Below are 13,992 nucleotides of genomic sequence, written 5' to 3'. Positions count from 1 at the left end.
GATATAGTAATATAGCATGTAATAATATATTATATATAATCATCATATAATTACAGCATATAACCATTTATAATTAATGGGCTGACTGCCTGTTACTAATAATTTAAGTTTTAAAATATATGTTCAGTATTTTTAGTAAGATTATTTGTGAATACTTTATCACTAAATTTTCTACAAATTCAGGAAGAGTTTCCTAATCTGAGTGTGAATTTTATATATGACAATTTTAGACATACCATTAAAGATGAACATGTCAACTCTGGTGATTTAAGGGAATAAATTTATCAGTAGCATCCCTGAATTTACTAACATGATATAAAAGCCTAAAAAGTAAAAACAGCCACAATAAACAACAATACACCACAAGTACACAAAGTAACCAAAACCAAACCTAAAAGTTACATTTCCAAAATATGGTTTGTACATGAATACAGTAAATACATCCTTTGAAACTTTATTGGTCTATGCGCTGTGATGTGTTCTTTGAAAGTAGGGTGAATTAAATCTGCTTTCTATTCTAAATTGTCACCCTGTGTGCTGAGGAGGCAAATGGTTATTTCTGAAGCTAACCTGAGCCATAATTTCCTTGTCAGAGAAATAAATTGGTACTAGGTGGCTGACACCCTTTGCTTCTTATGTTTGACCCCTGTGTTGTCAGCGACTCCTGTAGTTTAGTGCCAAGGTTTGTGTTTTTCCCTAAAAGGTACATAACCTTATTTTCCTGGTACCTTTTAATTAAAGAAAAACTCCTGGAATATTTCACCTGAGTTTTCTCTGTGGTATATTTAGACTGAATTTTTTTAAATATAAAATTAAAAGGGGTGGGCTGGGATGCACACATTTTGACTGTTTATCATCAGAGAATAATCAGAAAGATGTTGATTTATGGAAATGTTACCACTGTTAATTACCATTGAAGATGGATAATGAATAGCTGAAGAGATACTGTTCAGATGACCTTGTTGGCGCTTTGATGAACAGCTTAATCGGTAGTTACAGGACAGGATGATATGCCCAGAAAATGAAAGTGTTTGAAATTCAGCCACATCTTCCAATTAATAGGACATTAAGTAATTAATCATGCAGAGGAGGGAAAAAGGTCACGGCCACTTTATTTTTACCAAATGTAACTTGTATTTAGTCTTCAGAGAAGGTGAAAGAAAGCATCCTGTGTATATTCTTCCTTTACTGTTGTCCTTTTTACAATATATAATGTTTTCCTTCTGATAGTCCTTAAAACACTCACTGAACTTTGTTCAAAAGTTGAAAAAATAAGACATTCAGATTTATCCTATTTTAATTCTATCAAATATCCATCTATTTCACATAAATAGTCAGGCATGCTTACTTTTTTTCATTTATTTAACAAGAAACCTCAGACATTTGGCAAACCTAAGTTAAGAATGCTGGGTCTCTGATGCAAACTTGTTATTGAACTACTGAACTCTCTATACAGTACTGGGACATTGTTAATTGGCTTGTGTTTATTGACCTTTTTGAACTGGATACATAAAAGGGAAGAAGAAAGACAAGGTGCATAAATTAGTATAGAATAAAAGAAGAATGATTATGGGTAGACAATAATAAAGAAAAGAAGACAAATATTTCTCCTTGTTTGAAGGCAAAATGCTATCAATAATTGCTTAAAATGTTCTTCAGCAGTTCCTAGCCCCCCATACCACCTTTGTCAAGTGGCAATAATGACAGTGGCTGAAAGGTCTGCTAAGTACATTTAAAATAGCTTGCAAAAATACTGAGTATATCCTAATAGTATGCAAAAATACTGAGTATATCCTAATGGCCAAAAATCATATGAAAATATGAACACCTGGCTAACTCATATATTAAGGAAATGGGAATAAAAATAATGATAAATTATTATACATTCAGCAGAAAGATGAAAATCAAAATGTCAAGGTTGGTGAGAATATGGATCAAGTGATATTCTCCTATACTGCTGGTTAGAGAGTATATCTGTACAACCTGATGGCCCAGCAAACCCATTCTTGTGTATAAGCCCCACAGAACTAACTAGACATGTTCTCCAAACAACATGTGAAAGAATGTTTACAGCACTAGTATTCATAATAGTCCCAAACAGAAAATAACCCAAATGTCTCTTAATAGTTCAAAGGATAAATAAGCAGAGATATATTTATATATTGGAATATTATACAGCAATGTAAATGAACAAACTAATGTTATATATGGTATGATGAATTTTAGAAACATAATCTTGAGGGAAAGAAACTGGACACAAAAAGGTATGTACTATATTTTATTTATATAAATTTCAAAAACAGGCAAAACTAACTGATAGTGTTAGAAGTCAGAGTATTATAAAACTGCAGGAGGCTCTGACAGGGGTAGGAGATGGTTAGTGCTTAGAAGGTAGCATCAGTTCAGAGTTTAATGTAATTAGAATACATATTTATTTGCCTTTATAAATGATTTCACCTGTTGATTTTGGATATAATTTTAAGTGTTATCAATACTACCAAGGAGTAAACACTTTTAGAATTTCTCCCTCTTTCATTCTGTCTTTCTTTGTCTCTGTCTGTGTTTCTCTCTCTCTGTTTTGTCTTTTGCTTGTCAAATTAATCACAATCTACTACTCAAAAGTCTGGTATATATAAAAAAAACAAACCTATAGAGAATAAGAGATGTTGCATGGAACTGGAAATTGTTCTTTGATCTCAAATACATCTGTGTCCATTACCTTGTTTGTCAAATGTATTTTTACACTTATGACTTCATGTAACAAATTCGTCTGATCATTTTACCATGTGTTCCATCCTAGATGCGAGAGTAAGAAAGTATGATTGACATCTTCTCCTGTAATTATATCTGCTTTTCTTTTTAACAGGTTTTTGTAAAATGACTAATTGAATTTTAGTGTAGATTCTCCAGAGTACCCACTTGACAGTATTTAAATTCATGATTACATTGTATCGTACCTTCAGTCTGGTACTTTTCACTGAGATAATGTACATCACTGCACAGGGTTCTTTTTGTTAAGTGCACACTCACACACACTATACACATAGTAAAAAATAAAAGCCCTCTGTCATTAAATTAATCTGAAGACTGAAGTGCGAAACCATTTCTCCTCTGTTATAAAACTCAGTGAGGTGTGATTCCATAGTTTAAGTCCTTCCTAGATATGAATTCTGCCCTTTTGTCAAACCCCAAACTAAATCAAAGAGCACATGATATTACACAGAGAAGGGTGAGGAATGAATAATGTCGTTAAGAAATGTGCCTGTATATTAATTTATTACTCTTAGAACTGTGTTTTCAGTTTTTATCTCAGAGTTTAAACATGAATTCTTAGCCAGGTTGTTAAAATAAGGCTTGTCTTCTTTAAATATTTATTTGGAGGGACTAAATGTATTTGTATGTTTAATAGGGAGCATGAATTGGTCACATTATTCTGTGCCTGGCTTTCTTCTGATGGTGTGATGTGAAAATCAAACAAAACATTGGTGCCCACAATTTGATCAATATGAAAACACATATAGGTAACACAATTTCAGCTAAGATTCCTATATAATGATAATAGTCTTAGTTTTGTAAGAGAATATTTAGTTATGAATTATGAATTAACCAAGCAATGTTATGCATGCAGCATATCACATTTTAATATATCTGAGGAGAAATTTCAAGGGAGATTTTGGGTTGATTTACCTTGTCTAGCCCATAGTCTATTTCTCTGGGAACCTTAATCACTTGTTAAAATGAGTGGATCACCTTGTCTAATATTTTCATCACTCTGTTACAGACAGTTGATTATAAGACATGTTTCTACAAGGTCGTAACTGTTCACATATCTGAACTAACAGAATTGTTTGACAGCAAATCTACTAGAGCCAAACTGAGGCAGAGCTTGGCAGAATAAAGTTATGTGCATAGAGTGCTGGTAAAGAGAAACTGAGTTGCAGTGTTACTGCTGGTTTCATCTGTGTTAAAGGATAGAGCAAAATCAGGCCAAAATGCTAGTTTAATTTTCTTTTTGTCACCTAGTTATCATTGTCTGTTAATACAACCAAAGATAGTATGGGTGTGAATCTGCGCAGTTGTTCTAATGAAAACTGAAAAAATGGATGGTAGTGGGAGAAGGGAAGGAGGAGGACAGATAGGGGGACAGGGGAAGGGAAAGGAATCACTTACATTGGTTCGTTAGTTCAGATGGATAAACCTCTAAGTGTTGAACACAAGTGTTAGATTCTAAGGTGACAGAGCCTGAAAACCTCAGAAGTTTAAAGCTGCAAGGCTATGCATCAATCAACGGTTTTCAGATTTACTTTTTAAACAATGGAATTCTTTTTTGAGCAATATTTCCCAGTACTCAAATACGGAAAATTGGTAACAAGGACCCAAAGGTCCTGTAGATCTCCTTGCTTTGCACTCCTTAAATCCCTCTCTGTACCTCTTTCCTCCCACCTATTTCCATCAAGATTTCTTCTGTGAAAAACTTAGAGATGTAAGGCTCCAAGGCACAGTTTGAACAATGGTTTAATGCACACTCAACACTTTCAGAGAAGCATCTCTGAGATGAAGGCATTTGTTACCACGAGCTATGACATGATGGTAGCCTACTGGGTTTCACTATACCAGAGCCATGGTATATTTTTTTAATCCTCAAATGACCCCTAGAAAATCAGTGAAATTTTGGAGATAAGTAGAATGAATAACTTGCTTAAAGCTACTCAGTCGCAGGATTTGAATTTAAGATTGTCTAAAATAAAAATTACCCTTGCTTGACTCACTACCATTCTGCTTCATAATTGTAATGTAGCTAATTAATTTCCTTGACTTGGCCATGGACATTTAAATCCATGATAAAATGAGCTATGTATTAGATTTAATCTACAATGATTTTCTATTACTTCATCTAAAATTCTGTATTTCTTTCTAAAATTTAAAAGCATTTGAATGTCTGTTAATGTTCACATGAAATGGATTCTGAGACTTACTGTTGTTGGAATTGCAGCTGAGCTTCAGGGTTTCCTCTCTGATACTCTTATCCCCTCAGGAGATGCTTTGTCCTTTCTGTGATTTACCTGTGTGTTATTTTTAGTCAATGAACACTTGCTGCCTGTCTGTCTAAGCAAAACTTTAGTAACACATGTATTATCTGCTGTCTCATTAGAACATTTATGGTAGAAGAAAATTCATGGACTAAAGGTATCAGACTAAAGTTCAGGGTTTAAAAATAATTTTAAGACTTTGTTTGCAAAGGTATGGGTTTATTTCAATGTGCTCATCCAAATGTTATTATCTATCTGTTGGTACTTTTGTCCACAGCACAGAGCTGATAGTTTACCACATTTGAATTGCTTATTAAAAACAGTGGGAGCTGCAAGCATTGAGGGGTCAGAGAGTGAAAGGCTATAATGGACTGTGTAAAGGATGAGCCACTTCATGAAGGATGCTTTTTAATGTAAGGACTATTACCCTTGTGGACATAAATGCAGCAAGAAGAATGTCTAAATTACAGTGGACAGAAATGGCATGCTGAGACAGGAATATTTTCCTGATGTTTCAGGTTCATAATGCATCTAAGGTAGATATGTTCCAATATATCTTAGGGGTAAAAACAGCCTATTATTTAAAAAAAGTGAAAAAAAAATATTGGTGTCAGTGCTAGAGAATTCCTAACCTCCTAGAAGAATGAGGGAAAAGAATACAAAGTAATTTCAAAGACATACTGTTAACTTTAACTTGTACCTTAACATCAATACATAGTCCAAAGAAATAAATTAACTTTTCCTTGGTGAGGGAGGGAGAGTGGGACTAAAGTACAGTTAGGACCTTAAACTTTTCCTCTCCAAAAATAAATTTACCTTGTCATGGATAAGTAATTGTCTTAGACATTCTCAGTTTGAAAGCTTATTATCTTTCAAACACAAGAAGAATGCCAGGAAAAAAAAATGAACAAAAAAGCAATGAAAGGCAAGTGATTAAGTTAAGGATTATTAAAAAATATGGGGTGTTAATTATCTTATATGCTTATATATATAATTAGCATTACATAAAAAGATGCTTTTAGCATTTCGGGAGATTTTCAGTTTTTCAAACCTAATTTCTGCCAATTGTATTATGGTATGCTGTACAGACCTCTTCCCCTTTCCAAAAGAAAATTATTGATTAAGAAATATCCCTCAAAAATAAATGAATGTTTTATATATTTAGGACACGTGACAACTTAAAAATGCCGGCAGCATTATGGAATTTTTACCTAGGGACATAGTTGAAAAAGGTCTGCTGACTCCTTTTAGGTTATGATAACACAATTAAATAGGACAATTCCACAAATTTGATAAAGTTGATTATATATTTCTGTACTTCCTCCCCTCCCTCCAGTTAATCATTGGTGACTTAAACAGGAAAGTGGAATGGCAAATTTGGGTATAAAAATATGTTTTGAATGTGTATTTTTTTTTATCTTAGCCAGGTTAGACTTTGTTGATGTTAAAAAAAAAAGTCCTTCTGACTACTTCTAATTCCAGGCATTTTGAAAATACGTCATTTCACTTAATCCTCACAAAAGCCCTTTGAGGTATGTTTTAATTTCATTCTGTAGATGAGGGAAGTGAGGTTCAGTGTGCCCAAAAATTGCCAGAGCTATCATGTCTTGAAAAAATAAAGGTTAGGAATCCAAGTATGCAGAGATACAGGAGAAAGACCTGACTTTTAAACTCTGTTTAAGCAAGTATAAGTAGAAATCCTTCTTCAGAGACTGCAGAAAAAACTTCAGGACTGATGTGGAAGTGTGACAAAAGTTTTATTTCTTACACTTTCTCCAGCTCTAAGTAAAGGAAAGCCCAACTTAAAATGTCTTTAAACCAAAAGAGGAGCTGCTTTTACAAAAAAAGAGGTCCTGGATTGGCTAGTTAAGTGGCTCAGTGATGCCTCAAGAATTCAGGTTCTTTAGTGTCATCTGATAGCTCATCTTTTTTACCACAGACTAGCTCCTCTCCTGGTAATAAAGTCAGCAGCTGTCTAGGTATTAACTTCAGACATAAAGAAAAAGACGTTGTCTCTTCATTATGTTTGTTTTTTAAATAAACATAAAGAACTTTTCTGAGGTGCCTATTAATAGATATATCTTTTTGTTTAATTGGCCAAAATTGTGTCACATACTCATGCCTAAATGAATCAATCATGGGAAACATCCTCCCTCACTTGGAGATGAGGCTAGAGTTAGTGCCAGCTCCCCCGGTGCACACGGCCAGCCAGAATTTAATGGCATAAGGATGGGGTAGATATTGGGTAGGTAAACAGTGCTTGTTATAGAACTATTTGATGCAGATATGGTAGGATAGATGAGGTAGTAGAATTTCAAAGCTGTGGGATTTAGAAGAGTGGACAAATAAAGCAGTTATTAGAGCAGCATGATATTCTCTAAAACTGCCATCACACTGTCCCTTTTTACTTAATTTCAAAGCATTTACTGGATCTGTAATTTGAGAAGTAGAAAATCTCCTGCCCTTAGTAAATTTATTTAAGTTTTTAACCTGCAGTTGTTGTGATTGAGAATTTTTGTATTCTCTCTTATTTTCCTCCTGAGTTTTATGACACAGAAGATATAAGACAACATATTTTATAAAAAACTCAAAAATTTATAGTGAGTCAAGTCTTATATAATGTGAAGATGCTAAAGATATATTTAATTTTTACTGATGGAAACTGCAGGGTAGTAAGTCTGGTTCAAAAGATTATAGAAACAAGGGAAATATTTATAGCCACTGAAAGATTGCTGGAATAAGATTCTTAATTTTATACTAAATAGATTAATGTCCAACAGGGCAATATATTTAAAATGTTTGAGGTTATCTTTACTACCAAACAATTCATTTGTCTCTCTACTGGATAAAATATATTTGCATTATTATCATATAAGTGTCATTTATACTGCCATGAGCTCTATACAAATTAGCATCTCCTCTCAAAGGTTTATAAAATATCTTCATACTGATAATAGCTTGGACAAAGCTATGTACTCAAAGAATTAGCTAATCCTTGGTGTAGGGTATGCAGTCATTCTTTTGTCTAGTTGCCAAGTTTTGAACTTTTTCCCCTTAACAGGTCCCCTTTATGATCATAAATACTTTGCATAAATTCTTGTTAAAAAAAGATGGTTTTATTTTGTTTTGGTCTGATCTATTTACATAGGTACAAGATGTGTTTATTAACAAATATAAACCTTGTGGTAGGATCAAAATACCTAGTGCCATATATGTTAAATAACTAGTAAATGCTGAAAGTTAACTTGTGTATGAAGGTTCATTACAAATCTAGAATTGCATTTTTAATAGCTTCTATCACTCTAATTTTTTTTAATCTCTATTTTTTATTCTTTTCCAGAAGCTAAGAATTCAAACTCAAATTATTCATCTCCACCAGTGAGCCCTGTAGGACTTATAAATGTGGATGAATTCATTTTATGTCTCCCAAATCAGCTGAGATTCCTAACCTGCCAGTAATTGACCTTCCTTATCTCCTCTTAAGCTGGGAACCTATAAACTTAAGCCAAATAACAGACCTGGTTACTGGGAGAGTTTTGTAGGTACTGGTTCCACATATGAAATATAGCCTTTGGTGCTTTGGAGGGCTTACATGTTTCAGTAAAAGTTATTCTTAAATATAACATTGCATAAAACTCAACTCAAATAATTTGGTTGCACAATTAATTTGTCTGTTAAAAAGAAGGGCAAGTCCTTCTTATACCTACCTTGTTAACTTCTTTGCTCTGAAAAGTAAAGGAACTTAGAAAACGAATGTATTCCTGGATTTCTGAGGACTTTTTTTCTAAGATACTATTTAAGGTTCTATTAAAGTAAGGGTTAGAGATCAGGAAGAGCTTTATCACATACCAACCAGAAATTAGAACATTAAAAATATACTAATAATCTTCCAAGCAAGTAATTCCAATTAGATTTCCCTCATCAGTTCATTAAGTTATACTTAACTAATTCATAGGGTTTCGAACAGTGGGATTGTAGTCTCTTTCAGGAAGTCATCAGCCCTGGAAATTCTGCCTCTGTGTCCTGGTACAGTCTGATGTGTGTTACTAGCACTGACATTTATGCCCATGAGGCTTTTTTTGAAGACATCAAAGAAGTATCTAGTCCAGTCCGTTCCACTGAGGCCATTAGTTGAGGACCAATTTCTAGAGTTAAAGCTTGTAGCATTGCCTATAGGCCAAGTATGGGAAGAATGCAGAAACTATTTGCTGATAAAACTGAATGACTATGATTAATTTATTACTGTAATCAGCAATATTTGAGTGGAGGAAAGTTCTCCAAAGGGATACAGGATTCAACTACTTCTTCAGAATTTAATTACTTGTTTCTCGTGAGGATAAGGGTATATGGACAATAAGGGTATTATCAGATCTCAGGTTCTTCCTATAAACTGCATTATCTTGGGCACGTACTTTATTTCAGTAATATTTACCTGAAGAAAGTTATTGTACAGAAGATAGAACTTTTCTGATTTGGAGTCATTTCTGTGTTCCTCTTGCAATCATATTGAGCTAGTCAAAATGTGTGGAGCATACCAAACAACTTTACTTGATTTTAGTTTCCCTGGCCTCATAAGGTAAGGTACCATGTGGTTGTCCAAACCTGTATAGGAAGTTCCACAGTTTATAAGAGACTTTTTAAAGGTTTATTTTTCTGAATTAGTCTTATCATGCAGGCTGGATCAAAAGAGTTATTGCAAGAGATTTGTCAATTAACTAACAGCATAGGTGCTTGAGAACAAGAATAACATCAATATTTTAACATTACTAATATTTATTATAACAGTAACTGTATTAACATATTAATTGCTATTAGTAGTTAGTACTTAAAAATAAATAGCAAAAGGTAACACTTAGAAGAAAACTTAACTCTTCTAGAAGTAGTGATATTGTGTTTGTTTTTAAATATATAAATGATAATAAAATGAACATGAAAAAAAATTGTTCTGGAGAGAGATTTTGTATCTAAATTAAAGAAAACATTAAGAATAATTTTTACAATCTCTTATTAAAAGAAGGTTGAAATTACTAAGATGAGTTCATTATTTTAAGAGAAAGAAAACATAACTCCAGCCTGGAATTAATGAATTAATGTAGTATTTGCCTGTTAAAGCTTTAAAAAAAAAGTTACAAAAAAAATCCAATCAAAACTGAGCCAACTCTGACAAAAGTTTTAACACAGGTTATTGATTTTTTTCAGGACTTACTATTTGCAGGAGTTATACTACAAAATAAATAAATTTCTTTCTGTAAGCTTGTTAGCTTCTTATGTGGATTGAAAATTTTCCTTTGACCATTTTCTTTCACATTTTGAAACAATCATGCTTTTTGTCCCCTTTAATGCAATACTGTTCTCTTTTCACTGCCAAGTAATAATTAAATAGGTTACCATTTAGTTTATGGGTATGTTTTGCCTGGAACTATGCATTGCTTTATTTATATACTGTATTGAATTTTTAAGTTATAAGTAGAAAAAATTTTTTTACCAAGTATCTTTGTATTGATAAATATCTCTACTAAGTTGGTATTAAACCAGAAATTGTTCTATTGATAAAACTATGAACAAGGGAAACATTTTGTGGGCTACACCTGCATATGGAATGTATCAATTAAAAGTTTATTTGAAACCAATTGTCAAGACAAAGTTATTCTTCAGTGAGAAAGGAGTGATTTTTAAGAAAGGAAAAAGCTCATTTAAATTCTTGATTTAATTGTTGATAATGAGCAAGCCTATTAGGGTATGAATATAGTTCCTGTATTAGTAGCTACTGCAATGAATAGGTTATCTTTCTCTGAGATGTTTAAGATATTCATTCAGTATTAATTGTAGGTAGCATTTGGGTATTTAATTTGGCTCATCGTTTTAGTGGTTTATGGTATACAGTGCTTAGGAAGAACTTAGAATTTTATAGAAATTAAAATTTTGTTTAAACTGTCAAAGATTTGTGTATACAGCCTCACCACTGATTTTGACTGATCAGTTTTGTGGCTTAAAACATTATCTAAAACAATGCTGAAGAATGTGCTAGTGTTCATAAAAATGAGATTATAGTTCTTGGAAATACAGCTAAGAGACTGATACTTTAAAGTAAGTAAAAGGTAAACAATACCATCATTCACTTTTATGTAGTTTAGTACTGTTTGGCACATTGACCTGCTGTAAATAAGTGTTGAATGAATGGCCCAATACCTTTTAAAGTATGAATGCGCTCTTTCTCTACTATTTTGCTTGACAGCATGTATTAATTATCTTGAAATTCAAGTAGTTTTTGAATGAATAAATAGGAGTGATAATATTAATGAAAAAGAAAAAAGGGGTATTTTGGAAAATGATTTGAATTAATTGCTTTAAATATTCTTCTGTTGCTAAATTGGCCTTTATAAGCATTTCCATGTAGATGAACAGGATGGGTTTAGTTACAAGGATGACTGGAGTGGGTTTAATTCCAACTGAGGTATTTCCTCCTCTTTCTATGTAGAAATGATCTCTAGTGCTTCCTTTTAACACTTTCTATACTTAACATTTTCTATGGTCAACAATATAATAATATTTCATTGTGTTTATGCTCTTTCTGTAGGGAGTATAATTGTGACAGTGAACCCTTGCTTTAGGTGATAGGCACTGATTTTGTTTTTTATTTTTACTGGGTTGCTCAGATAGCTTCACTGCCAGTGATATCAAGAAACAAGAGTCTCCTTAGCTTTGGTAGAGGCATCTGTTTCTTCTGTTCTCTTTTACTCAAAACTAAAAATCAATGAAGACAGTAAGCTGGTGGGAAGAATTGCTGACTATTGGTGTTTTATATGTGTGTGTGTGTATAAAACTATTGCTGTTATCATAAAGTCCAGGTCTCACAATGTTTATATATACTTTTTGTACTGAACTCCATTAAAAAAAATAGGACAGCTTTCTTGTTGTTCTCTTATTTGTGTAGGCTGAGCAAGTTTTTATTGGGCCTCTGGCAGTGGTCAAAAAATTATTTGTAATAGTAAATGCTCTATGTCTTTGGTTAGAAAGTGAACATCTACAGGCTCTCCAAAAAATCACTGGAGTGGAGTGAATAAAGAAAAATGAGTGGTCAACAAAAGTGATTTATAATTTTTATGTAGTGAATGAATTAGTTTTTATAATTTTTATATAGGTGCCCTTCATGTTGCTTTTAAATATTTACAATCCCTTTTTTATGGACACTTGACTATATATGGTTAAATTATAGTACTATAGTATAATGATAATAGTATGTCATAATAGGGAATACATTCCTTTGTGCTCAATTTTCATTATATTTTGACACATGAAGGCCCCACATTCAGTGCATTGTCTAACCACTTGAGCAGTAGGGCCAGAATAGTACTCTTAAAATCATCAAAATAATGATTTTGATTAAGTGAGTATTAAATCCAGAAGAGACTTTAAAGATTATCTCTAGTCTAACCTTTCATTTCACAAATCAAAGAGTGTGCAAGTAGGTAAACTGACACAGGAACCAGAATAGCCAGATTTCAAATCTGGTTTCTATTGTTTGCCATTTGGTTATGACACATAACCTTCCTGAGCTTCCATTTTTCCATCAGTAACTTAGGAATAATAAGATCTCTCGCTCAATTTTATTGTACCAGTAAAAGGTAATAATGTTTGTGTAGCATCTGTTACTATCTAGCATGTAGTTGATATTTAATAAATATTATTTCTCTTTCTCTCTGGCCCAAGGTGACATGGATGGTTAGTAATCTCATTAATCTGTAAGAAATTGATTTGAATTCTTTCACTTTTTTTATTTTTTTAGCAAGGAATAAATTACATTCCCAATTATAATTTTTCTGCACCTCATTATGAATTATTTTATGTCCAATTCAGAAAATTACCTTTGCTATGTAATTGTTCACTGAATGCAGGTGCTGGGCACTATGATACATAATGTATCTGAAACTGGTTTCCATAGAAGAGTATTGTAGATCAACTTGAACTTTTCAAACATTACTCGACAAAGATAGGTTGTTTAAGACATGGAAATAATTGGGAAAGTTTATTTCTCAACTCTCTGAAACTATTTTAACATAATTATTTTTCTACTTGGCTTACTGAATTGCTTTGTGATTATTCTTATTTTAACACTGGTTAAATGAAGCATATCAGTTTCCTTGGGTTTTACTTAATGCTGAAAGTAGCTGTAGACTATGATGTTATAAAGATGTAGGGAGAAGTCATTCTACAACATTTGAAACATGAAGAAACTGGAAAACTTTTTAAAAGTATCTTGTGTGACAAAAACTGAGTTATGTTAACTATCAAATATCTTCAAGCAAGTACCAGTAAATGTCTAGATTCAAAATATTGAATCTGAATCTGCCTTTTATGGCTTATGATTATTTTTTAAATCTGGATTTTCTGTCATGAAAACTGATTTTGGTTTTTAGGTTAAAGTAGGTAGAACATGTGTAAGTACTTATTTGGCATTTGTCCATTTGGGAAAATTTTTACCCTTTTGTTAGAGATTATAGATACACCCAGGTTGCTAGTTGTGAATCTTTGTTCTGATATAATAAATGAAGGTAACTTAGGGGTCATATTTATTTATTGAAACATAACTTTCATTTTAATATGTGTTATTAATTTGTTGTATTTCTATAAAGATTTGTGTACCTAAAAAGCATACTGTGTCCACAGACTGTATCTGAAGCATAATTCTTGACTGTACTGGAGTTAAACAGAGCAAGAAACAAGTCTTTTTCACATTAAGAAAGGAAGTTTTAATGTGTTTAAAATACAACCTAATTTATATGCTTATAACAGTTCTGAAGTTGATTAAAGTCTGTCGAGTGAATGAAAATTGCATGTAGTTCTCATTTTAGTTGACCTTCCTTGTTAATTAGGACATTTTTTTTTCATTTATTTTGGAACTAAGTACATTTCTTTGTCTAGTAAACTTTGATTCTATTTTTTTGGCCGCTTCTTGCTTTAA

The 13,992-nt window shown here is 32.5% G+C and overlaps 1 protein-coding gene across 12 annotated transcripts in view; it reads left to right on the top strand.

Moving 5' to 3' along the window:
* Positions 1–13,992, top strand: part of PTPRK (protein tyrosine phosphatase receptor type K) — a 552,018-nt gene that overhangs the window by 123,103 nt on the left and 414,923 nt on the right. The gene's annotated exons all lie outside the window — the stretch shown is intronic.

The sequence above is a fragment of the Manis javanica genome, chromosome 13, assembly GCF_040802235.1.
Source record: "Manis javanica isolate MJ-LG chromosome 13, MJ_LKY, whole genome shotgun sequence".
Taxonomy (NCBI): Eukaryota; Metazoa; Chordata; class Mammalia; order Pholidota; family Manidae; genus Manis; species Manis javanica.
Note: the sequence above shows the minus strand (reverse complement) of the source record. Positions and strands in the feature narration are given on the sequence as shown.